General features: G+C 43.9%; 1 protein-coding gene, 1 long non-coding RNA gene and 1 other non-coding gene across 3 annotated transcripts in view; 1 reads left to right on the top strand and 2 right to left on the bottom strand.

Moving 5' to 3' along the window:
- The window catches only part of ASAH2 (N-acylsphingosine amidohydrolase 2), a 94,448-nt gene extending 78,967 nt beyond the window's left edge, over positions 1–15,481 (bottom strand). Inside the window, exon 1 of the mRNA XM_032313539.1 lies at positions 15,185–15,481. The gene's annotated coding sequence lies outside the window, so the exon portion shown is untranslated. The remainder of the gene's footprint in view (positions 1–15,184) is intronic.
- On the top strand, positions 11,839–14,008 carry LOC116573430. Its single transcript, XR_004278789.1, has 3 exons — positions 11,839–12,757; positions 13,113–13,259; positions 13,549–14,008. It is a non-coding gene; the product is annotated as an uncharacterized LOC116573430 (long non-coding RNA).
- A 4,801-nt stretch (positions 15,482–20,282) lies between the features above and the next one.
- Positions 20,283–20,390, bottom strand: LOC116573788. The gene has a single exon (XR_004278998.1). It is a non-coding gene; the product is annotated as a U6 spliceosomal RNA (small nuclear RNA).
- Positions 20,391–27,495: the final 7,105 nt, after the last annotated feature.

Here is a 27,495-nt window from a genome sequence, read left to right as displayed (position 1 = left end):
CAATAGCCAAACTATGGAAAGAGCCTAGATGTCCATTGGCAGATGAACGGATAAAAATGATGTGGTGTGTATACACAATGGAAGACTATTCAGCAACCCAAAAAAACAAAATCTTGCTATTTGCAACCATGTGGATGAAACTGGAGGGTATTATGTCAATTGAACTAAGTCAATCAGAGAAAGACAATCATCATATGATCTCATTCATACGTGGAATTAAAGAAACAAAACAGAGATCATAGGGGAAGTGAGGCAAAAACAAAACAAGATGAAATCAGAGAGGGAGACAAACCGTAAGAGACTCTTAATTAGAGGAAACAAACTGAGGGCTGCTGGAGGGGGGCTGGGTGGAGGGATAGGGTAACTGGGTGATGGGCATTAAGGAGGGCACATGATGTAATGAGCACAAGGTATTATATAAGACTGATGAATCACTGACCTCTACCTCTGAAACTAATAATACACTATATGCTAACTAATTGAATTTAAATTTAAAAATAATTTTATATAAAAAATAATAACATAAAAATTTAACTGCCTTTCTAAAATCCAAATAAAGTATAACTGCCATTAAAAATAACCTACTACAACTGATAAAGGAATTCAGTAAAGTCACAGGACACAAAATTAATATTCAGAAACCTGTTGCATTCCTATACACTAATAATGAAGTAGCAGAAAGAGAAATTAAGAAAACAATCCTATTTACAACTGCACCAACAATAATAAGATATCTAGGAATAAACTTATCAAAAGAGATGAAAAAACCTGAGCTCTAAAAACAGTAAGACGCCAATGAAAGAAATTAAAGACAAGATACAAAAAATGGAAAGACATTCCATCTCACAAATTCAAAGGACAGATATTGATAGAATGTCTGTACTACCCAAAGCAATCTACAGATTTAAATCAATCCCTATCAAAATATCAAGAGCATTTCTCACAGAACTAGAGAAAACAATCCTAAAGTTTGTGTGGAGCCACAAAAGACCTCCAATAGCCAAGGCAAGTTTGAAAAAGAAAAACGAAACTGGAGGCATCACCATTCCGGAGTTCAAGCTCTATTACAAAGCTGTGATCATCAAGACAGCATGGTGCTGGCACAAAAACAGACACACAGATCAATGGAACAGAATAGAGAACCCGGAAGTAAACATATAATTGTATGGTCAATTAATCTTCGACAAAGGGGAAATAAATATCTGATGGAAAAAAGATGCTCTCCTCAAAAAATGGTGTTAGGAAAACTGGATGGCAATATGCAAAAGAATGAAATTGGACCATTTTCTTTTACCATATACAAGAAATCAACTCAAAATGGATTAAAGACTCAAACGTGAGACCTAAAACCACAAAAATCCTAGAAGAAGACATGGGCATTGGTGGCTGTGGCAATGGTTTTCTAGATAGGTCTCCTGAGGCAAGGAAATAAAAGTAAAAATGAACTATTGGGACTACATCAAAATAGAAAGCTTTTGCACAGCAAAGGAAAAAAAAACAACAACAAAACTAAAAGGCAACCTAAGAAATGGGAGAAGATATTAGCCAATGACATATCTGATAAAGGGTTATTACCCAAAATATAAAAAGAACTTATACAACTGAGCCACCCAAAACCCACATAATCCAATTAAAAATGGGTAGGAAACATGAATAGACATTTCTCCAAAGAAGACATGCAAATGGCCAACAGACACATGAAAAGACACTCAACATCACTCATCATCAGAGAGATACAAATCAGAAACCACAATGAGATACCACCTCACACCCCAGAATAGCTAAAATAAAAAACACAAGAAACAGCAAATGTTTGCGAGGATGTGGAGAAAAAGGAAGCCTCTTGCACTGTAGGTAGGAATGCAAACTGGTGCAGCCACCATGGAAAACAGTGTGGAGGTTCCTCAAAAAGTTGAAAATAGAATTACCCTACAATTCAGGAATCGCACTACTGGGTATTTACCCCAAAATGTAAAAACACTAATCCAAAGGAATACATGTACCATATATATAGATATATAGATATATCTATATCTATATATATATCTATATTCAATATAATCAATATATATAATCAATATATATGTACCATATATATTGATATATATATATAATCAATATATTCAATATAATCAATATATATAATCAATATATATAATCAATATATATATACCATATATATAGATATATATAGATATAGATATAGATATAGATATACACACTCCATCTTCTTTATCCATTCATTTATCAATGGACACTTAGTCCATCGATAATATATATAATAATATATATTATTATGTTATATAATATATTAATATATAATCAATATACTATAATTAATATTATAATATATTACAATATAATTAACATAATTAATATGTTATATAATATATATTATATATATGCACAATGGAATATCATTCATCCATTAAAACTAATTTTGCCATTTGCAACAATATGGATAGACCTAGAGAGTATTATGCTAAGCAAAATAAGTCAATCAGAGACAGACAAATACCACCTGATTCCACTCATATGAGGAATTAAAGCAACAAAACGAAGAGGGGGTGAAGAAAGTGAGAAACAAACAAACCAAGAAACTAACTTGTAAATACAGAGATCAAACTGATGGTTATCCAAGGGGAAGAAGGTTGGGGGGATGTACAGGAAATAAAAATACCATATTGCCCTATGATGGAACTTGCGGGGGGGAGGATCAAGAGAAGCAGAAAGTTTGCTTATATCAATGTCTAGCCTGGGGCGCCTGGGTGGCTCAGTGGGTTAAAGCCTCTGTTTTCAGTAAGGTCATGATCTCAGGGTCCTGGGATTGAGTCTTGCATCAGGCTCTCCGCTCAGTGGGGAGCCTGCTTCCCCCTCTCTCTCTGCCTGCCTCTCTGCCTGCTTGTGCTCTCTGTTTGTCAAATAAATAAATAAAATCTTTAAAAAAAAAAAAAAAAAGTCTAGCCTGACTCAGTGTTGTCTCCAGCCAATGGGAAAAAGGACAACCCCAGTGGAGGTTGACATGAAAGCATTTTGTCTTTCTTGTTTTGGGCAGAACCAAGCCTGAGGAGGAACCCTGCCTGGTGAAAATTGCTTTCTCCCCTGCCCAGAACAAATACACTGGCAACCATTCATAGCGCCCCCCACATCAGAGTAGCCGAAAAGCAAGTGGGGAGGGGACATGGACCACCCCCATGCTGGAGAGTGAATTCACATCATTTCTCACATTCTCTCTTGCAGGGATTTGTCTGGCTCATTCCCAAGGACAATCTACCTAAGATCTAGGGAGGAAGGAAGAAAAACTTCTTGCTCACATGTATCCACCTAGATGGATAATGCCTGAGGGGGCCTTAACATCCTGGGTTTTCATGGGTTTAGGATGGTGATAAGGGTTAGATGGCACCAGAAATGCCCAGGCCTCTCACCAGAGGGAAGGGGTGTCTCATGTTCCCCCTGCTGTGTGGAGGCTGGAAATCAAGCCCGTGTGAGAATCAGAAGCTAAGGCAGGGTTTGGGTTCTGAGGCGCTGAGTTTAGGGTGGGCAGCTGCCCCCCTGAAGGAAGGGAGAACTCCAGAAATGCAAGAGGCCAGCCCAGACCTCTCTCGTGGGTCTCGGAGAGAAAGCCAGGGCTCAATGACAGGGGAAGACAGAAAGGGATCTCGAGCTTGTGGGAGCTAAAGGCAGGATCCACCTGGACGACAGAGCCAAGACAGAGCCAGGCAGCAATGGAGTGTGAGCTAAAGCAGGTAAGACACACCTGCAAGGGCGTCGATGGTCTTGGAAAAGACCCAGATCTCCTACAGAGTTCTTGACACTACTTCATGGGTCAGGAGATGAGAGAGATTTGCATGGATTAGGCTGACTAGTCATGCCAGGACACAAAGGACGCCACCAATGTATGGAGCTGTTACTAGGTAGACACTTACCAAGCCAGGGCAAGGAGGATAGTCACCTTTTAAAAATAAAAATAAAAATAAATAAATAAAATAACATGAGTGTACTGATCTCGTAATAAGGTTCCACACCCTGCTCTAAGTCACGACATAAGTTGCCTCCTTGAGTATCCACGGCTGTATTTTGAGGATGGCACTGGTCTTAACCCCCATTCTACACTCCAATTAAAAAGAAAAAATAAAGAGTCCAAGAGAAGTGAAACAAATAGCCAAAGGTTATATTGCCAGTATAACCAAGCATCTGTCCCGTACTTGTAGTTGTCCGATATTCTTAGAGGGACAGTGACATAGTGTCTACAAAGCAGTCAAATTCACAAAGCTAAGAAGAAACCAAAGGTTTAGACTCAGCATGGTGGGAAGAGGTAAGGGTTCCATGGTGGCCCCCTGCCAGATAGAGAAATTCCAATACTTGCCCAAGGTCATGGTGATGGAGCCTTGAAACCGTTGCCCATATCTGGCCTTCTGCTCCTTTGTGGGGACGGAGGGAGGTTATGCTCTCCAGGTCCCTGGTAGTCACTGGTCAATGGGCTGTGAGTGGCAATGACATGTGTCACTTGCAGATTGATTTAGTTAGTGCAGAGGCATTTAGAGGGGGTGTGCGTTCTCCATGATCTCCCTTCCTCTGCTCTGATGACCTTGATAACTACTTGTTCCAGATGACAGGTTACATGATCCCTGAGTCATCACTTGGAAGAAATCTGCTCCAGAGAGTCATCAGACCAGGAGCGCAGTTTGCATAAGCAAGAAATAAATGCTTCTGTCTTAAGCAATGATTTTCCCACAGCAAGCCCCCCCCAACCCATTTTGATTAACATAGACATCTGAGGAACACCAGTTTTACGAAGAGGACTCCTTAGCTACATCTTAAGTCTTCTTGAACATGTCTCTCAGTCCAGTAAGTGCCACAGATCAGAGAAAGGAGACAAACCTTATAAGACTCTTGACTCCGCGAGACAAACTGAGGGTTGGGGAAGGGGGGTGCGGCATGGGGCAACTGGGTGACGGGCATCCAGGAGGGCACGTGATGGGATGGGCCCAGGGCATTATACGCAACTAACGAATCATTGAACATTATATCAAAAACGAGTGATCTGTTGGCTAATTGAAATTAAATTTTTTTAAAAATCAAACAGTTTTATTCCTGGATGACCACATGAAGACAAATGAAATTTGACCCCTCCCTTACACCATTCACTGAAATTAACTCAAAATGGATTAAAGACTTAAACATGAGACCTGAAACCATAAACTTCTTCTACAGGAAATGTCAGGGAAGAAGCTCCTTAACATTAGCCTTGGCAATGATTTTTGTGGATATGACATAAAAAGCACAAGCAGCATGAGCAGGAATTAACAGGTTGGATTATATCAGATGAAGCTTCCGCACAACAAAGGAAACCACTGACAACACGAGAGAGCAACCTACAGAGTGGGAGAAAACATTTGCAAACCATATGTCCGATAAGGGATTTGTCCAAAATATATAAAAGAACCCCTATAGCTCAATAGCAAAACACCAAACAATCCAATTTAAAAATGGGCAGAAGAACCAGACATTTTTTCCAAAGAAGATATCCAAATGATGAAACGTACATGAAAAGATGTATGTTTCAATGTTACATTTCAAAATATACTAAAATCTCTCTAATTCAGTCGTCACATTTCATGCAGTCTCAGCTCTAAGACGTAATTACAAATGGGAAACAGATAGAAGATGTCTGCAGGCCACAGGAACTTGTGAAATAAAGTCTGCATTTTACCTGGGCAGAACTTGTTGACTTCTAATGAACAAACAATTCTAACCAACTATGTTTTTTCTTCTGCAGAAAACTGGAAAACTCTGGGTCTCTAGAAGCCGGCACACAGGTAGTAAGAGTACCAAGTAAAGGAGGTTGTAGAGACAATGACTCAGCCATGGCAATGATCAGTAGTCAGAGCAACAACCTGAGTCATTTTTGCTTAACAATATCTAAGACAGCAGGAGAATGTGCAACAGATTTCAAAACATTCCCTTTGAGATTTTTCTTTTTTTAAGCTTGGGGTTTAAATCAAAGCAGTTCCAAGTTGTAAAGCTGTCAAAAATATATATATAATTAGAGAGAGAGAGACAAAGAGATAATTAAACTAATCCATTTTGAAGTGCTATTGTGATGTGAGGGAACTTTTTATTTATATATTTATATTATTTATTTATTGTATCAGCATTTTGCTTAACCCTATTAAAATGTTTTGCAATGATTATGTTTTAGTTTTGTGATACAAAAGTATTTTTTTTTCCCCAATGGGTGAATATAAGATGTGAAATATTCCCATACCGTAACCTAATTTCCAATGAGGCTGAAAAAGGAGATGTCAACTCTGCTAGTCTATTCTTAGATATTCTTCTCTTTTTTTTTTTAAGATTTTATTTATTTGACAGACAGAGATCACAAGTAGGCAGGGAGGCAGGCAGAAGGGTGATGGGGTGGGGGAAGCAGATTCCCCGCTGAGCAGGGAGCCCGATGTAGGGCCCGATCCCAGGACCCTGAGATCATGACCTGAGCTGAAGGCAGAGGCTTAATCTGCTGAGCCACCCAGGTGCTCCTATTCTCGGATACTCTTAAAGGAAGAATAACCAACACAAAAAATAGAGTTCCTGTTCCTTCTATTGGCTTTATGAGGGAGACTGTGTTCCCTTTCAGCCTCCATCTTGGTTGAACTCATAAGTCGGTTGTCTGATCCCAAAGGACTTTTATAAATAATGAGGCAACAACTAATTTCATCAGGACTAATGGATCAGAGCGAGTTCTACCTGCTTATTCATTTCACTAATCGGAAAACAGGCTGAGCTGCCTTGCCTGCCCTGGTAAACTGAACTTTGGATGCACCATGAGAGATAAAGCTTCTTCTGAATTAGATAATTCAGTTGGTGTTTACATAAGAGAACTGATACCACCAAGGGGCACAGCACTATGACCACGTTCTTAAGCCTATTGCCTCACAGATGAGTCCAAAGGTAAAGGCATAATTGGAGACTAGCATGTTTTCCATTCCAATGTGTTAAGTTCAGGGTTGATATGTTCAAAAGATTTAACTACTGGTTCAGCCCGAGCCCTGACCAATTAGAACGGGTGCTGGGGTAAACAACTGGCATCCCTAAAGCAGTGTCTTCCTGCTGAACATCCATAAGTTCTAAGCCTTGTAAATAGAATAAGAAATCAATCAATCAATAAACAAATAAATAAATAAGACTCCGCCATCCAATAGGAAAGAGACAGAACATCAGAAAGCTGGCATGTTCCTGCATCGCTGGGTGAGGACGTTACCTCCAGCCAAATGCAACGGAATTATGAGATGAAAGAAAACATCTTGCTCTAGCCGAGGCAGGTGATAAGCCCGATTACCCTTGAAAGGCTTTCAAAGGGAGACTATAACAAACTCAACTCGCAGAGGCGAAAAATGAGATTGTGAGCCATGCTTCCGATCTTGCCCTGGAAGACAGAAGTTGCCTCTCATCACACCCACCCTGCAGGCAGAACTCGGGGAGAGGACACATTCACCAGCAGCTTCCCTGAGCGCTGAGTGCTTTATAGCAGGTAAGCAGCTGAGAGAAACTCGCAGACACAGCAGAACAGTACTGATTTGGTAATAAAGGACGTGTAGGTAGGGATCGTTGGGGACTGTCCCAGCCAGAAGTGTGCGCTTGTCTCAAGGGGACAGCCACCACTTGTTGGTGCCACGAGGAAATGAAGGTCCAGTACTGATGGATCTTTCCATTTCTTTTAGGGAAAAGTTAGTAATGTGAGGCTTATCTTAAATTTCTTGATTTTCCAAATGTAGGTGAAATATTTCTCTTTCACTCTATGTGGGACAAATCGAACATTCGCAGGCCACCAGGTACAGCCTCTGGTTTACTCCATTGCTTCCTTCATTTAATTACATTCCTCAGGCATCTACCAAGTCCCAGATACTGTGCAGGACGGAAAGGATAGAATTGTGAAGACGTAATTCCTGCCTTCAAAAATCTTACAGTCTCACGTAAGCTAGAGCGGATTGCCAAGTAATTACAAAACTGGCCTGTGTGTGCCTCACTACTCTGTGGGCTAGCCACGTGGCTGGGCCAACGGGCAGCTCCGCTCATCTGGGGAGCTGCTGGGTGGGCTTGGATTTGGCTGGAGCTGCCGGTTTACGGTGGCCTCCACGGGACAGCCCATCTCTGTTCCACACGGTCTCTCATCCTCCTACAGGCTAGCCCAGGGTGGTTCACAGGGCAGCTGGGCCAGTTTCCAAGAAAACGAGTGGCAACACGCAAGCCAGGCTCCCAGCCGGCCTGTTGTAACTTCCGCCCCATCGTATGACCAAGGCAAGTCGCGGGGCCAACCCAGCCTCAAGGGGAGGAGAAATGGTCTCCACCTCTTGACGAGAAGTCACGTCTCGGAAGGTGTGGATTCAGGGAAGGGTGGAGGGCCGTGGCCATTCTGGCAATCTACTTCACCTCATTAGAAGGCATGGCATGTGCGAAGCTGTCTGCCATCACGAGAGTGGAGAAGGCAAAGGGGTTACTAAGGCAAGACAGGACCAGGGTGGTCAGAAGAGGCCAGTCCATGAAGGTCCTACCTCGTATGCAGCCCAGGGGAATAGAAAGATTTTTTTAATTAAAAAAATAAAAATAGGGGCGCCTGGGTGGCTCAGTGGGTTAAGCCGCTGCCTTCGGCTCAGGTCATGATCTCAGGGTCCTGGGATCGAGTCCCGCATCGGGCTCTCTGCTCAGCAGGGAGCCTGTTCCCTCTCTCTCTCTGCCTGCCTCTCCATCTACTTGTGATTTCTGTCAAATAAATAAATAAAATCTTTAAAAAAAAATTAAAAAAAATAAATAAAAACTGGAGTAAAAAAATCATTCTCTCTGCTGATTATAAGGGGAATACAAGATAAATGCAGAATAAATACAATGCAAGGTTTGAACATAAGCTTATGAAATAAAATGTTCTGGGGACTTGCAAAAAGGTCAGATCATAACTAGCTTGATAAAAATCAAGGAAGGCTTCCTGAAGGAGGTGGACTGGCAGCTGAACTTTGAAGAACAGAACAGATTTTCCCAGGTAGCGGTGGGGATGTTGACGTATCAGTGTTCATCCGAGTGCAGGGGAAGGGAAGCCCCAAATACGTGTGATAGTCAGCAGAGTGGTTTGGCTACATCGAGGACAGACGTTCGCAATCCTTTTCTACCTTAACCTTCTGGAATATGATGTTCCCGTGTGACACTCCCACATTCATACCCCGGGCATGCCAGAGGTAGGACAGGATACAGTGGTACATAAGAATGGCCGGTCCAGCCTCTCTGGCTCACGGGTCCACTGTGACACTGACCTTGAGACTCACTAATGCAGGCTTTTTTGAGAGCAATGAAAGAGGCAGTAGAGGGGATAAGTTACTGGAGGTTCTAAAATATCGTGTTCTGGGGCGCCTGGGTGGCTCAGTGGGTTGAGCATCTTCCTTTAGCTCAGGTCATGATCTCAGGGACCCGGGATTGAGTCCTGTGTTGGGTTCCCTGCTCTGCGGGGGGGTCTGCTTGCTTCTCCCACTCCCTGTGCCCCTGCTCCCTGCTTGTGCTCTCTCTCTCTCTCTCTCTCTCCAATAAATAAATAAGATCTTAAAAATAAATAAATAAATAAAATGCCAGGTTGTGGAAATCTTAACTTAGAATGCAAGAAAGGGTCCCGGCATGTTTTTGAAGAAGATAAAAACATAAATAGAGCTGCAATTTGCCAATAGTCGCTAACAAAATGGAACAACGTGAGCAGGATGAGGCTCAAAGAGGATTCACCTTCCTCATCCCCCGGTCAGAGTGGACATCATGAACCGGCCGAAGGACATCTTCTTGGGACCCTCCAAATCTTAGGGCCCTAACCCTGTGGAGAAACATGGAGCTGGTAAGCAATGGAACCTGATGGCCACCGTGAGGTTGGAGACAGGCAGCCCTTGAAGAGGGGAGACCCCATTTGGGAGGGAAGCCCAGCCAAGGTGGTATTCCGGGGGTCACAGTGGAAATGTAGAAAGGAGGACTACGTTAAAGAAGTGTGGGTTGTCCCCGCTGGGATTTGCCACTCAGGTTGGTCAAGCTGGGAAAAGAAGAAGAGGGGAAATGAAACATGACTCCAGTGTTTCAAGGTTGGGAGAGACCCGTGGTACCATGCAGCAAAAGAAGAAAGCTAGAAAACTGTGCAGTGGGGAGGAGAATGGATTCAGTTTGAGTCGTAGGGGTAAACATCAAGGCTGGAAAGCATCAGGGCGAACCTGAGGCTAATGCTTGTAACAACACCACAAAACAAAAATGTCATGAATGTGGCCTTTCTTCTAAGATTCCAGCAACATTGGAAGAGGGCGTGTGGGAGAGAAACTCACTTCTTGTTTCTTCCAAGAATGTTGCAACATTGTTTAAGGTTCCTAGTAGAACTCAGAAGAGGAGGAGAGGTGAAAAATTAGTTTGCAAGAGTTTTGTTTTTCTTTTGCATAAGGAAAATTTTGCATAAGGAAAGAATGACTCCTGGGTACTGGCCATGGCTGCACCTGTCGAAACTTGAACTTCCTGGCTCCCTCCTTCAACCTCCGCTTAATGTCTGAACAGAGTCCTGGCTTCATGAATGTAGCAAACTTGATCAAATTATGAGAGCCGTCATTCTGTTGTCTCAAAATTGAGATCGTTTTTCATGCGACAAAACTGGGGGTCCATGTTCAGAGGAGAGGAGCTGAATATCTAGTCACCCGTCTTGCAGGGAGAGGGTAAAAAAGGGTGGCTGAAGAGGATGGGTTCTAGGGGCGCCAGGGTGGCTCAGTCGGTGAAACATCTGCCTTCAGCTCATGTCATGATCCTGGGGTCCTGGGATCGAGTCCTGCATCAGGCTCCCTGCTCGGCAGAGAGTTTGCTTCTCTCTCTGCCTCCTCTTCCCCGCCCCCCACTCGTGCTCTCTCTCTTTCCCTTGGTCTCTCTTTCAAATGAATAAATCAAATCTTAAAAAAAAAAAAAGGGGGGGGTGTTGGATTCTAGGTTAAGATTTCTTGAGTCAGGGCGCCTGGGTGGCTCAGAGGGTTAAGCCTCTGCCTTTGGCTCAGGTCATGATTTCAGGGTCCTGGGATCGAGTCCCTCATCGGGCTCTCTGCTCAGCAGGGAGCCTGCTTCCTCCTCTCTCTCTCTGCCTGCCTCTCTACCTGCTTGTGATCTCTGTCTGTCAAATAAATAAATAAAATCTTAAAAAATAAAAAAAATATTTCTTGAGTCAAATCCCAACAATGCCTCACTGATGCATTGATTTTTTTCATCTGTAAATTGGAGATGTTCCTCCTCGCCTTCTCTACCCGTAGTTGTGAGAATTCATGGAGAAGTACAGGTCAAGTGTACTTAGTGATTAAACCTGATTGCTTCACAATTCCCTTTATTTCTTTTTTCAGTATAGACACCTATGAAGTGCTAATGAATAATTCCCCTTGTTTGGTCGTATCACCCATGGGAAGCTCTCATTTTCTAAAATTTCCTTTGGTTTAGGATGACCAGGAGAGACTTCAAGACCTATCGATGAATGAATACCTCTATAGAGGATGTTCTCAGCAGCTTCCCTGCTCTCCGAGAAGATCCGAAGTCAACTGGGCCATAGAGGTCATCAGTGGGGAGTGCCGGTCATACTCAGGCTCAGTCGATATGAAGTTAGTGAGATGAACTTCAGCAAATGATCTTCCACATCAGAGCTTGGAAACTTTCTTGTTTCTACTTGTGCTAACCCCCAAAGGTATATGAGCTGCAAAAGGATTAGAGTACTCGTACACTTCAGCTGCAAAGATTTCCTTATAAATTCTTCCTCTTATTACTATCGTGACATAAACATGGTGCATTGGGATTCAATTAACGTAGTTCCAGGGTCTGAGCATGTTGGACGGTAGTAGCATTTTTTTTTCTCCTAATATCTTAAACCAGCACATCATTTCTTTATCAAAGACTTTTCTGCCACAAGTATGGGCAGTGGTGTGCTGCTGTTTATAACAACCTGCTCTCCCGGAATAAAAAACCCCGGGTGTGTCATGCCATTTGCCAAATTCTGTGAAGTAAATACTCTCACCACAGCTAATCAACCATCAGCTACTGAAGAAGTCACTGAAAAGTGAGGTTGGGCGGTCTCTGTGCAGTGGGCTCCAACGAACCAGTATGAATCTTCCTTGACATTCAATCGTCACTGCGCCCAACACCTCGCAAGCTGCCAATGAGACATTTTGTAAGTATCGTTTAGGGTAACAGTGTTGTCCTTGGAGCCAGGGCAGCAGGAACTGGATATTCCAGGTGGTGGAGGAAAGCATATCCGGCTGGAACACGCTGCTCTGTTTTGTATCGGAAATAATCATAAATACGCCTTGGTGTGTTTATGTTAGCTGCCCTTCCCAGACCAGGCCTGTCTGCAAAAGCAATCGGGGAATATGGATGGCAATAACAACAATAACCAAAACAGGAGCCCGGGGATTCTCCGAGGCCCCGAGGGACCTCATTCCTTGGCAGAATCCTAAAAAGCTCATTAGCAGATATTAAAATTCTCCCGCGTGGTCACCAGTAGGAGTCTCTGCACTGCCCTCTAGTGGTTTCAATGGCGGCCGTCATCTAGTGGTGGATGACTACTTCCGGACCACACTGTCCCCTTCTTCTCAAGTGTGTTCGTGTCGCTGAAGCTGTCTGTCCTCGGTAAGGTGTGAGGCGAAGCCGCCTGACCACGGATACATGGGTAATTGGACCCCACTTCTCTGGAGAAAGTTGATACAAAATTCCCACATGCTGAATGGGAAAATCGGTGAGTGGGACGACTTAGAGTCAGAGCCTAAGGGGTCCCTTGGTGCAGGAAGTCTGGGTATCGGCGTTCCTTCCCTGCAGAGTGATCCTTGACATTCAGATCTAGGGATACGAGGTGGTTCTTCACCTCCTGTTTAACAGTCTCGGTCCTAAGCCCAGGTAACTCACCAACTCTAAGTTTTTGTTACCATTTTTCCCCAAATCCCCATTCCACCCTGGTGCGAGCAAACCTTCTGGTGCCCGCCCTGAGAAGTGGTCCCGATTGGCTGGGCTTCCTCCCTCTCCCTCCCGACAGTGTATTTGCCCTAGAGATTTGGTAAGTTCTCCATTTTCCTCACCTACTCTTGACCTTGTAGCTGTCTCAGCAGAGAAGGAAGAGCTTCTTTCTCAGAGAGGAAAAGGAAAAGACTGGCAAAGTTCTCCCTGCAGAAAGGCCTTGGAAAGGTGCCTGTTTGGAAGAACCTTGAAAGCCAGCTCCAGGCACCTCTGTTTTAACCCACAAGGTAAGGTTTCCAGGTGTCCCCTCACGGCAGTAATGATTTCCTTTTGGCAAAGGTGACAGGGCTGGGGGCACGCCCCTCCTCGTCCTCCCATTTGGCAGGATTGTGAGGGCAACAGAGAGAGCAAGTGTGATATTGCCGTGAAAACTGCAGTGCTGAAAAGATGCTAATTCTCGGAACAGCGATCCCCCGCATAAAGGGAATGGCTTAACCCATTTCTGCCTCTGAAACTGCATCCACTCTCCCATGCTGGTACTTACTGTGTAATAACGAGTGTGTATCTCTCCACTAGATTTGGGGTCAGAGCCTATTGTGTGTCTCTCTGGAGCACCAGCGTCAGTCCAGATAGTGACACACTGGATCCCATATTCACAAAGGAAGCAAATGCTCAAGGACGTTTGAAGAACTAATGCATCGCAGACAGGGGATTTGAACTCACATCTGTTGACACCGGCTGCAGTGAACACATCACCCTGATCATCAGGGTCATTGATGTCAGTTATTGGTGGCTGATGCACAGCGACAGGACAGATATGGAATGAGGATTTAATCAATCGTGCCTCTGTAATGAAGCCTTCATAAAAATCCCAAAGGATGGGGTTTGCAGACCTCCTAGGTTAGTGAACCTGGGGAGATTTGGGGGAGTGGTGTGCCTGGAGAGGGCAGGGAAGCTCTGCACCCCTTCCCCATACCTCTGTCTGTTCCTGAATTATATCCTTTTATAATAAACTGGTAATCTAGTTTAAAAAAAAAAAAAAGAATGAGGAAGGATGGCACCTTGGTGCCTCAGTTTATTAAGCATCTGATTCTTGATTTCAGCTGAGATCATGATCGCAGGATCACGGAATCGAGCCCCATGTCCGGCTCCACACCCAGCTTAAGATTCTCTCTCTCCCTCTTCCTCTGCCCCACCCCCACCTCTTAAAAAAAAAAATCATAGATGGAATGAGATACGCACAAATGTTGCTTAAGTCCCTATATCCTTGGAAATTTCATTCCAAACCAAGTTTTCAAGGGTAGTTCCCATCTACTGAGAACTCCAGCTATCTTGTGAGTGACAGAACAGAGTCATCTAAAGGGGTGGGAAGACCGGGATGACCCAGGCAAGTAGACTCACTACAAGAACTGGGATCCTCAGAGTGATTTCAGGTCACGCTGCAGACACCTGAGGCAGCAGAGGTCAGGCTATAAGCAAGACAAGGGGTACCTCCGAGAACGTGCTCTCACTCAGGCAAATTCAGAGAAGTTTTGGGACGCCTGGGTGGCTCAGTGGGTTAAAGCCTCTGCCTTCGGCTCAGGTGATGGTCCCAGAGTCCGAGGGTCCTGGGATCGAGCCCCGCATCGGGCTCTCTGCTCAGCAGGGAGCCTGCTTCTCCATCTCTCTCTCTCTGCCTGCCTCTCTGCCTACTTGTGATCTCCGTCTGTCAAAATAAATAAATAAAATCTTAAAAAAAAAAATTCGGAGAAGTTTGCTTAAGACTGCTGATACAAATCTTGCCATCCAAAACGGGCCAGGAAAGTGGGGTTTCTGCCCCTCAGCTTCACCAACTCAGCTAACAGCTCTTGAAACCAAATCCCTATCTCTGAATGTAGATCTGAAGACTGACGGGGGCGGGGTGGGGGGGAACAGCAGAAAGAGCCCTTTTGACTCCCCTCTTCTAATGCTGACATTCAAATGACCTGATCTCCCAGCCGAGGAATGCAGACAATTAAGGAATTAAGGAAACGTGCCAGGGCTACCGCCGGGGCCAGGGAAACATAAATGAGGATGAAGACTCTGCTTTCTGCCCCCTCCCCATCTATGACTGATTTCCCCCAAGAAATAGGGGGCTCAATAAACACCCGCATCTGTGGGCAACCACAAACCCCCATTGCTCCATCCTCCGGGAAGAAGGCAAAACACCATTCATCAAAGCCCAGCTACGTACCTAGACCTGCTGCTGTTTTGTTCCCAAGCAACTCCTCAGTCAGTCCTCCTGGAGAGCCCAGGGCGTCAGGACCCCGCTCTGCCCTGCCGAGCAGTGCTGCTGGCTAAGTCCCGGAGGCCAGGCCGACTGCGCTAGCCCGGGGAGCACAGCTGCCAACTTAACTACTTGTGTGCTGACTCACGCCCGGGCAGAAGGCGCCCCGACCGAGTCTGCTGGTGGAAAAACCCGGCCCCAGCCCCGGGAGTCACACCTGGAGCTCGTTACTTTGCACGCAGCACACGTGCACGCACACACGCACACACAGACTTGGCAGACCAGATTACGCTGGAGATGGGAGTTAGGTTTGTTCTGAATGAGGGAGCTCAGCTCTGGCCCGGAGGAGGCCCCACTTGCCTGGAAGGGATCTAATTACATAAAGAAATTGATAGTAGGTGTTTCAGTCTGGGAGTTTAGGGAAGCTCCCATGACCTTCCCAGGACAAAACCAAACTTGTTTCCTGCAGTAGGACCTCTGTTTTAGTCTCTGTGGCTTCTAGAAACCCTAGGGGGAAGGTTCGTTCTTCGAGCTCTGTTGCAGGCCCAGGCATCAGCGACTGGGAAAAGCAAGCAAAGGTTTCGAATGTTTGATCCATTCTTGGAAGTCAGTTACTGTCCACCCATGTCCCCGCACAGCAAGCAAATGCCTCAACTTCTTAAAGCTGAGGCCACTTTCTAGTGATTGTTGGGGACAGTCGGAGCAGCAGCTGTGGGGACAGAAGCTTGCCTCTCTCTCGGGGCAAGTCAAGTCCCTGGCTTTCTTCAGGCATCATGGGGTCCACCCTGGGGTCCCTGGAGGGTGGTGGGGGATGGATGGACAGTCACGTGGGAGCCATGCGGGGGCTCAGCACAGCCTCCGTCCGCAGCCCACCTACCTGGGGGCCTGAGTTGCCGGCTGAGTTTATTAGGCTGAGTTTATTAGCTACTAATTGGCTAAAAGGCTAAAAGGCTCTGGGGCCTCCGTTGCCTAAAGTGACTTGACCTTGGGGGCCTCTGAGCTCCGGCGCAGGGCATGCACACCCACAGGTGCACAGAACACAGCCAGCAGACTGAATGGGTAATAATGAATAATAATAACAACAACAATAACAACAACGGTGCTAACAATAGCAGCAGCCTCGGTGTGGAATGCTTCCCAAATTTGGGCGGATGGGCTGAAGCCTGTGCGTACAGACGCTCTGTAGCGAGGACAGCCAGCTCTTCCAGACTCTGCACACCTCGCTCTGTCCTGGCGCCCCCTGCAGTCAGGAGTGGCCACTCACTGAGGTCTTGCCCAGGCAGAGTGAGCAGGCATGCCCTGCACCCATATGTCCTTGGCCCAAAATGCCTCCCCACGGGAGCATCTCCAGTCTCGAGCACAGACTTGGAGGGAGATAGCCGCAGGGACCGTGGCTGTCACAGAAAGAAGAAGGTTGAAAACTTTTGCTGCTGACCTTTGCAATTACTTTTAAATTATGGGGGGAAAAATGGATATGAACCCAAAAACATGTATTTTGAAATTCCCTTAGGGATACGTAAGCAAGACAGTGTAGACACCGCTTGTCTACACAACAAAGATGAGACTCCTGAAGCAGGTGTTCAAACTCTCCTAGCCCAAGCCTTTGGCATTTCCCATTGTCTCTCACGTTGGCATCTGGGTCTCTTGGTGGCTCTGAAACATACCTGCCCATCCCACCCCACCCCACCCCACTCAAAGTTTTATCCTCAAAATACTTCCCCAACTACTCCCCTCTGAACTGAATTTACCTCCCTGAGGCAGCTCCAAAAACATAGCTACAAATTCTTTGACGCTCCGTTGGTGGAAAAGTAGGGATCTGTGTCATCTCCTTGCCAAAAGCTGGGTAGGCTTGTGACCACCCAAAAGGACAACAGACAACATGGAAACTCTGCCATGTGACTTCCAAGTGTGGGTCACAAAAGCCAGGCATCACTTCTATGTATCCTGGAGCACATGCTCTTGAAACGGCAAAAAACAACAACAACAACAACAACAACAACAACAACAACAACAAAAAAAAAAACCAAAATTCAACAGAGCCCACTTTGAAGATCTTACCGGCTTTATTCAGTGATTCATGTAGTGGGCAGCAGCCCATGCAGCACAGAAAGGAGCACCGTGTAATATCGTTACATAACAATGAATGAACATATGAATCGGGAGGAATGCTGCCCACATAATGGGAAGCTTAGGTACAACTCTAGGACAAAGGAACGGGAGCTGGGGCAGGTGGGGCTCCCTACCTGGTTCTGCTCTTTCTGGGCCCCAGACCCTTGCCCATAATGGTCAGATAGTATCTATGCAGCCCAATATTTATTCATGGATTTATTAAATACCAACTATCTACCAAGCCTACTGTTTCAGGCCAGGACAAAGTCCTAAGCATCTTCTCATGATGCTTCCATTCTAAATGGGAGGAGACAGACAAAAAATGACATTAAATGTAATCTGTTCCGTGATATGTGCTAAGAAGAAAGCAGCATAAGGGGTGAGCTGAATGTTGTTGAACACGGTAACATCAGAGAAGTCCTCTCTGATGAGGTAATATTCTAGTAGACACCTGAAGAAGCGGGAGAAAGTACAAAGCCATGTTTACGCCAGGGGAGAAGCATTCCTGGAAAAAGGAGGGGCAACCATAAAGATCCCCAGATAAGAATGTGCTTGCTGGGTTGAAGAAGATGGCCAGGGTGCCCTGAGCATAACGACCAAGAGAGGAGCCGCTGGGCCAAGATGCGTGGCTTGGACGGGCAGGGCATGGCGGTCAGGAAGGGCTGGTGTCTGATGTTGCTCCGGCTTTGGCGGGAAGTCGTCAGACATCCGCGGGCGGAGGGGTGGCACGATCTGGTGCATCCATGGCCCAGGCTCCATCAGGAACACACACTGAGAGGTGAGTCGGAGGCACTGAGACAAGGTAGAGGGTTTCACGACTCCCAACCAAGAGGCTTGGACGGGGACTGGAGGTGCAGACGATGTGAAGCATCAGAACAGGAACGTGTCTGAAGGCAGAGCCAACAGCATTCCGTGTTGGACTCAGAAGGGCGGGAGAAAGACAGGAGGCAAGAGTGATTCCACTGTCTTCTAGGCTGAAGACCTGCTGGAGCGCCATCAACCTTGGCTGAGAGGGGAACCCTGTGAGGCACGTGGGTTTGGTTCAGGAGAACCAAGCGTTGGGTTTTTCTGAAAAACGTCTCTGGAGACACTCGCCAGCTCAGGACCTTATGAAGAGAGCTTGCTGAGATCGGCTGGGAGTGACCCACGATCTGCAAAGTCAATGACAGGAGAAAATATATTCCAAAGGGTCACAGGTTTTCAGCGGCCCAGAGTGGTCATTTTTCCTTTTGATGGTTACATATTACATAATGGCTTTGATGCCAATTAGAAATATACGTTACAGAGTGAGGCTAAAGCCTTTTTTTTTTTTTTTTTTTTAAGGAACTCATTGAAGGAAAAATACTAATTAAAAATAGTACAGTTGAGGGGCACATGGGTGTCTCAGTGGGTTAAAGCCTCTGCCTTTGGCTCAGGTCATGATCTCAGGGTCTTGGGATAGAGCCCTGCATCGGGCTCTCTGCTCAGCGGGGAACCTTCTTCCTCCTCTTTCTGTCAAATAAATAAATAAAATCTTTAAAACAAAATAGTACAATTGAAATAGTTATGGGGAAAAATCATGTCTGCTATGCACTAATGGATGAGCTTTGGGAAACACTGGTGTCTGATGTAATATCCCAATAACTAAAGTATCCCCAAAGGCCAGTCTCTGAGAAGAGAAGCCTTGGCTATTGACTCTGTTCTGATTCGTCCAAATTTTTCTTCACCTCCAGCTGGCTAGTTGTCTTCAGGTCTCCATGACGCACCCCTCCCCCAACATTTTTATTTCGAACTGAGGTCTACCAACCAGTGCTACATCCTAGACCAAAAACCAGAAATAGCATTAGTTGCTTATTCTCACTCTGAGTTCATACATAGTTCAAACTTTATTCTAATTGGAGTTCTTACAATTGGATTGATGTCTAGAGGAGACTACACTTTCCCTCATAAACCCTGCGCAAGGCCACTTATTGCCTTGATGCCCCGTGTCGGGACAGCTGAGGGCTGCATGCAGCTCTGGGTGGGGACCCAGCAGGTGGCCCCTCTAGGTCTACCCCTGGCTCCAGGGACACAGGGGATCTTCATGCTTCCACTGACAGTGCTCGGTGGGAAGCATTCCTTCCCACCTTGCGTAGGGTGGAAACTGGAAAGATGCCATCCCGTAAACCCCAGAACACAAGCCCCCTTAATCCATGAGAGCCCTTTACAGACCACCCCGACCCCTGCCCTAGGAAGTAGCTACCATTATTCTACCGATTTCACAAATAAAATAACATCCAAGGCCCTAGTAGCTGCGTCCAAAGTCACACAGCTTATTTCCTGGCCTCTCCTGTTTCAGTCCATCATGTGGGGACCAGGGGCACACGGTGGGGCAACTCTGTGACAATGGGTGACTCCTAGAACCCAGGATGCACTGAGGAACCCTTGGTGGTTGGCTGTTTCAGCCAATGTGGGGGCTCAGCCTCACACAGCGACCCGAGTAAGCAGAGGGGGATTTGGAGAGAGACTATGGGAGCAAGACCCATGTGGTACAGAGTGGTTGCAGGAGGAGGTGTGAGTCTCGGGATAACCAGGAGAGGAGAGGGGGGCTTTCTAAAGGGGAAGTCTGACTTCCTTTGTGCGGGGTACTCCTTACACGTTTGGTGGGAAACCCCACTGAACTCAACTGGGCCTCAACTGTTAGGTGTGCACGTGTAATCTGGAAAGCCTATGATACGGCCCATTTCCCCAAGGCTGCCCTGTTACAGGTCACCCGTCCCTCCATCTGGAGGCTGGTGACCAACCTCTATTTGGTTTGTGGGAATTATTCTGTATGCCCTTTTCTATATGTATGTGATACTTCAGTAGAGTTTCTAAAAATATTTTTACTCTCTACATTTTTTAATTTAAATTTTGTCAGTTAACATACAGTGTGATACTGGTTTCTGGAGTAGAATTCAGTGATTTACCACTTCCATACAACACCTGGTGCTCACCCCCAAATATGGAATCCTTTGAGAATGTGCTTGTCATCCTTGCTCAGGGGCCAACCTAATCTTCTCTGTATCGTTCCAATTTTTAGTATATATGTTAGCAAAGTGAGCACAAATCTATACTTTTTTTTTTTTTTTTTTTTAAGAATCTCATATTCAGGGGTGCCGGGGTGGCTCAGTTGGTTAAGTATCTGCCTTCCACTCAGATCATGATCCCAAGGTTCTGGGATCGAGTCCCAAGTTGGGTTCCCTCTCAGCAGGGAGCCTGCTTCTCCCTCTCTTTCTGCCCCTGCCCCTGCTTCTGTACTCTCTCTATCTCTCCATCAAATAAATAAATAAAATTTTTAAAAAGAGTTTTTCATGAAGTGACAGAAGATGGTGGAGGAGTAGCAGACTGAAATGACATCAGGTCACAGGAGTCCAGTTAGAGAGCTACCAAACCATTCTGAACACCTACAAACTCAATAGGAGATAAAAGAGAAGAGCAGCAATTCTAGGAACAGAAAATCGACCACTTTCTGAAAGGTAGGACGTGCAGGGAAGTGAGTCCGAGGTGGGGGGGGGCAGGGGGAAGCAGGCTCCCTACTGAGCGGAGAGCCTGATGTGGGGCTCAATCTCAGGACCCTGAGACCATTACCTGAGCTGAAGGCAGAGGCTCAACCCACTGAACCACCCAGGCATCCCCAATTTCTTCTAAGAGATCAAAATATACCCTAAATCTAGCACAGGGCTTTGTTCTAGTCTCCAGCCTGAGCACATTCTCTACCAGCTCCGCTCTTTTTTTCTTCTTTCTTTTTCCAACAAACTTATCAATTCCGTTTTTAGAATTTTTTTTAAATTTTCATCTTTACAGTCATATTCCATCCCTTTATTGTGTTTACCCTTATTTTTGTATGTATATAAGTTTTGCTTTCTTTAATATTTTGGGAGATAGTTTCTTCTAAGAGACCAAAATACACCCAAAATCAAATGGGTGGTTCTGTACTACTCACTAGTCTAATATATATATATATGTATATATATACATATATATATATTTAATTTCTTTTTATCCCCTTTCTCTGTCCCTGGTTTGGGGTCTCCTCTGATTTGGTTAGCGTACATTTTTCTGGGGTCTTTGCCACCCTTTCAGTATATTATTCTCTCATTCATATATTATTATTTTTTTTAATATTTTATTTATTTACTTGACAGACAGAGATCACAAGTAGGCAGAGAGGCAGGCAGAGAGAGAGGAGGAAGCAGGCTCCCTGCTGAGCAGAGAGCCCGGTGCGGGGCTCGATCCCAGGACGCCGGGATAATGACCCAAGCTGAAAGCAGAGGCTTTAACCCACTGAGCCACCCAGGCGTCCCTCATTCATATATTCTTACCTGGATAAAATGACAAGGTGGAAAAACTCAACACAAAAAAATTGAACAAGAGGCAATACCAATGGTTAGGAACCTAATCAATAAAGACTTTGGTAATATGTCAGATCTAGAGTTCAGAATGATGATTCTCAAGGTGCTAGCTGGGCTCAGAAAAGGCATGGAGGATATTAGAGAAACCCTGTCTGGAGAAATAAAATCCCTTTCTGGAGAAATAAAAGAACTAAAATCTAACCACGCTGAAATAAAAAAAGGAAATAATGAGGTGCAATCAAGAATAGAGGCTCTTACTGCTAGGATAAATGAGGCAGAAGAGAGAATTAGTGATATAGAAGACCAAATGACAGAGAATAAAGAAGCTGAGACAAACAACTACTTGATCAAGAGGGGAGAATTCAAGAGATAAATGATACCATAAGATGAAACAATTATTAGAATAATTAAGATTCCAGAAGAAGAAGAAGAAAGAGAGGGGCAAAAGGTATATTGGTACAAATAATATTAGAGAATTTCCCTAATATGGCAAAGGGAACAAGCATCAAAATCCAGGAGGCACAGAGAACCCCCCTCAAAATCAATAAATATAGGTCCATACGCTGTCAAATAGCAAAACTTACTAGTTTTAGTGACAAAGAGAAAATCCTGAAAGCAGCTCGGAGAAGAAGTCTCTAACATACAATGGTAAAAATATTAGATTGGCAGCAGACTTACCCACAGAGACCTGGCAGGACAGAAAGAACTGGCATGATATATTCAGAGCACTAAATGAGAAAAACATGCAGCCAAGGATACTATATCCAGCTAGGTTATCATTGAAAATAGAAGGAGAGATAAAAAGCTTCCAGGACAAACACAAATTAAAAGAATTTTCAAACACCAGACCAGCCCTACAGGAAATATTGAAAGGGGCCGCTAAGCAAAGAGAGAGCCTAAAAGTAGTAGACCAGAAGGGAACAGAGACAATATACAGTAACAGTTACTTACAGGCAATAAAATGGCACTAAATGCATATCTTTCAATAGTTACCCTGAATGTAAATGGGCTAAATGCCCAAATCAAAAGACACAGGGTATCAGAATGGATTAAAAAACAAAACCCATCAATACGCTGTCTGCAAGAAACTCATTTTACCAAAAGACACCTCCAGATTTAAAGTGAGGAGGTGGAAAACAAATTACCATGCTAATGGACATCAAAAGAAAGCTGGGGTGGCAATACTCATATCAGATAAATTAGATTTTAAGCCAATGACTATAATAAGAGATGAGGAAGTACACTATATCATACTCAAAGGGTCTGTCCAACGAGAAGATCTAACAATTTTAAATATCTATGTCCCTAACATGGGAGCAGACAACTATATAAACCAATTAATAACAAAATCAAAGAAACACATCGACAATAATACAATAATAGTAGGGAACTTTAACACCCCCCCTCACTGAAATGGACAGATCATCCAAGCAAAAGATCAACAAGGAAATAAAGGCCTTAAATGACACACTAGACCAGATGGACAACACAGATATATTCAGAACATTCCATCCAAAAGCAACAAAATACGCATTCTTCTCTAGTGCACATGGAACATTCTCCAGAATAGATCATATCCTGGGTCACAAATCTCAACTGGTACCAAAAGATTGGGATCATTCCCTGCATATTTTCAGACCACAATGCTCTGAAGCTAGAACTCAATCACAAGAGGGAAGTTGGAAAGAGTGCAAATAGATGGAGGTTAAAGAGCATCCTACTAAAGGATGCTCAACCAGGAAATTAATGAATTTGTCAACCAGGAAATTAAAGAAGAACTGAAAAAACACATGGAGACAAATGAAAATGAGAACACAACTGTTCAAAATCTGTGGGACACAGCAAAGGCAGTCTGAGAGGTAAATACATAGTCATACAAGCCTTTCTCAAGAAACAAGAAAGGTCTCAAGTACACAACCTAACCCTACACCTAAAGGAGCTGGAAAAGAACAGCATAGAAAGACTAAACCCAGAAGGAGAAGAGAAATCATAAAGATCAGAGCAGAAATCAATGAAATAGGAACCAAAAGAACAGCAGAACAAATCAACAAAACTAGAGGCTAGTTCTTTGAAAGAATTAATAAGACTGATAAACCCATGGCTAAGCTTATTAAAAAGAAAAGAAAAAAAAAGGACCTAAATACATAAAATCATGAATGAAAGAGGAGAGATCACAACCAACACCAAAGAAATACCAACAATTATAATAATACATTATAAACAACTATACGCCAGCAAATTTGACAATCTGGAAGAAATGGAAGCATTCCTAAAGAAACAGAAACTACCAAAACTGAATCAGGAAGAAATAGAAAACCTGAAAAAAACCATATCCAATAAGAAGATTGAAACAGTCATCAAAAATCTCCCAACTAACAAGAGCCCAGGGCCAGACGGCTTCCCAGGGGAATTCTACCAAACATTTAAAGAAAACTGTTCCAAAAAATAGAAATGGAAGGAAAACTTCCAAACTCATTTTATGAGGCCAGCATTACCTTGATCCCAAAACCAGACAAAGACCCCACCAAAAAGGAGAATTACAGCATGGGTGGTTCAGTGGTAGAATTCTCGCCTGCCAAAAAGGAGAATTACAGACCAATATCCCTGATGAACACGGATGCAAAAATTCTCACCAAAATACTAGCTAATATGATCCAACGGTACATTAAAAGGATTATTCACCATGACCAAGTGGGATTGATTCCTGGGCTGCAAGGTTGGTTCAAAATCCACAAATTAATCAGTGTGATCAAATACATTGATAAAAGAAATAACAAGAACCATATGATACTCTCAATAGATGCTGAAAAAGCATTTGACAAAGTATAGCATCCTTTCTAGATCAAAACTCTTCAGAGTGTAGGGAGAGAGGGTACATTCTTCATTATCTTCAAAGCCATCTATGAAAAACTCACAGCGAATATCATTCTCAATGGGGGAAAACTGAGAGCTTTTCCCCTAAGGTCAGGAACATGGCAGGGATATCCACTATCACCACTGATATTCAACATAGTACTAGAAGTCCTAGCCTCAGCAATCAGACAACAAAAAGAAATTAAAGGCATCCAAATCAGCAAAGAAGAAGTCAAACTATCACTGTTTGCAGATGATATGATATTTTATGTGGAAAACCCAAAATACCACTCCAAAACTGTTAAAACTTGCAAAAGAATTCAGTAAAATGTCAGGATATAAAATCAGTGCACAGAAATCAGTTGCATTTCTATATACCAACAAGACAGAAGAAAGAGAAATCAAAGAGTTGATCCCATTTGCAATTGCACCCCAAACAATAAGATACCTAGGAATAAACCTCACAAAAGAGACAAAGAATCTGTACTCAGAAAACTATAAAGTACTCATGAAAGAAATTGAGGAAGACACAAGGAAATGGAAAAATGTTCTATGCTGACGGATTGGAAGAACAAATACTGTGAAAATATCTATGTTACCTAAAGCAACCTACACATTTAATGTAATCCCTATCAAAATACCATCAATTTTTTTCAAAGAAACAGAACAAATAATCCTAAAATTTACACGGAACCAGAAAAGACCCCGAATAGCCAGAGGAATGTTGAAAAAGAAAGCCAGAGTTGGTGGCATCACAATTCCAGACTTCAAGCTCTATTACAAAGCTGTCATCATGAAGATAGTATGGTACCGGCACAAAAATAGACACAGAGATCAATGGAAAAGAATAAAGAGCCCAGAAATAGACCCTTAACTCTAAGGTAAACTAATCTTCAACATGGCAGGAAAGAATGTCCAATGGAAAAAGGACAGTCTCTTCAACAAATGGTGTTGGGAAAACTGGACTGCTACATGCAGAAGAATGAAACTGGACCATTTCCTAACACCACACACAAAAATAGACCCCAAATGGATGAAAGACCTCAATGTGAGACAGGAATCCATCAAGATCCTTGAGGAGAACACAGCAGCAACCTCTTCGACCTCTGCCTCAGCAACTTCTTCCTAGAAACATCACCAAAGGTAAGGGAAACAAGGGCAAAAATGAACTATTGGGACTTCACTGAGTTCAAAAGCTTTTGCACAGCAAAGGAAACAGTTAACAAAACCAAAAGACAACTGACAGAGTGGGAGAAGATATTTGCAAATGACATATCAGATAAAGGGCTAGTATCCAAAATCTAAAAAGACTTTATCAAACTCAACACTCAAAGAACAAACAATCCAATCAAGAAATGAGCAGAGGACATGAACAGACATTTCTGCAAAGAAGACATCCAGATGGCCAACAGACACATGAACAAGTGCTCCACATCATTCAGCATCAGGGAAATACAAATAAAAACTACAATGAGATACCACCTCACACCAGTCAGAATGGCTAAAATTAAAAAGTCAGGAAACGACAGATGCTGGTGAGGATGCAGAGAAAGGGGAATCCTACTACAATGTTGGTGGGAATGCAAGCTGGTGCAGTCTCTGGAAAACAGCATGGAGGTTCCTCAAAGAGTTGAAAACAGAGCTACCCTATGACCCAGCAATTGCACTACTGGATATTTACCCTAAAGATACAAATGTAGTGATCCAAAGGGGCATGTGCACCCCAATGTTTATAGCAGCAATGTTCACAATAGCCAAACTATGGAAAGAACCTAGATGTCCATCAGCAGATGAATGGCTAAAGAAGATGTGGCGTGCATATATATATATATACACACACACACACACACACACACACACAATGGAATACTATGCAGCCATCAAAAGAAATGAAATCTTGCCATTTGCAACAATGTGGATGGAACTAGAGGGTATTATGCTGAGCTAAATAATTCAAACAGAGAGAGACAATTTTCATATGATCTCCCTGATATGAGGAATTTGAGAGGCAGAGTGGGAGGTAGGGAAGGAAAAAATGAAACAGGATGGGATTGGGAGGGAGACAGACCGTAACAGATTCTTAATCTCACAAAACAGACTGGGGATTGCTGAAGGTAGGGGGGTAGGGAGAGGGTCATGGGGTTATAGACATTGGGGAGGGTATGTGCTATGGTGAGTGCTGTAAAGTGTGTAAACCTGATGATTCACAGACCTGTACCCCTGGGGCAAATAATACATTATATGTTAATAAAAATAAATTTAAAAAAATTTTTTTAAAGAATTTTTCATGATAAAATAGAAGAAGGGTTTATATGGAATTTTTTTTTTTAAGATTTTATTTATTTATCTGACAGAAATCACATGTAGGCAGAGAGACAGGTGGGGGCTGAGCAGAGAGCCTGACTCGGGGTTCGATCCCAGGACCCTGGGATCATGACCTGAGCCGAAGTCAGAGGCGTTAACCCACTGAGCCACCCAGGCGCCCCTGTGGAATGGGTTTTAAGGCAACATAAATTTGCCAAATACTAGTTTCATGTAATCTAAGGATGTTTCTCTAAGGGAAGATTTGTTACAGCTTGAAATATATTGATATGAATGCTAAATTCGTGTGTGTGTGTGTGTGTGTGTGTGTGTGTGTGTGTGTGTGTGTCTAAACCCGAACTTAGATCCCATTCCCTCCCTCCATCGAAAGCAAACATCCCTGGAAGAGCAACTTTCGAGACAGAGAAGCTCGTGTTCCATGGGACCTAAGGCTCACCTGCCCTCCGGGGTCCGGGCTTCTGTGCCCACCAGCAAGCATATTCCTGCAGTCCCGGACAGGAGAAGCTGCTGGAAACCGGAGCAGAAAGCAGCAGGCCTCTGCTGTGAGCCCTGCTTGCCCTTCCTCCTCTGACCTCCTTTGGCGGTTGGGAAGATTGCCAGCAGTTCCTCCTCAGTTTTGCCAAATGAAAGGCTTGGATCAGG

This window comes from Mustela erminea, chromosome 14, assembly GCF_009829155.1.
Source record: "Mustela erminea isolate mMusErm1 chromosome 14, mMusErm1.Pri, whole genome shotgun sequence".
In the NCBI taxonomy this organism is placed as follows: Eukaryota; Metazoa; Chordata; class Mammalia; order Carnivora; family Mustelidae; genus Mustela; species Mustela erminea.
This window is presented reverse-complemented; position numbering and strand designations above follow the sequence as displayed.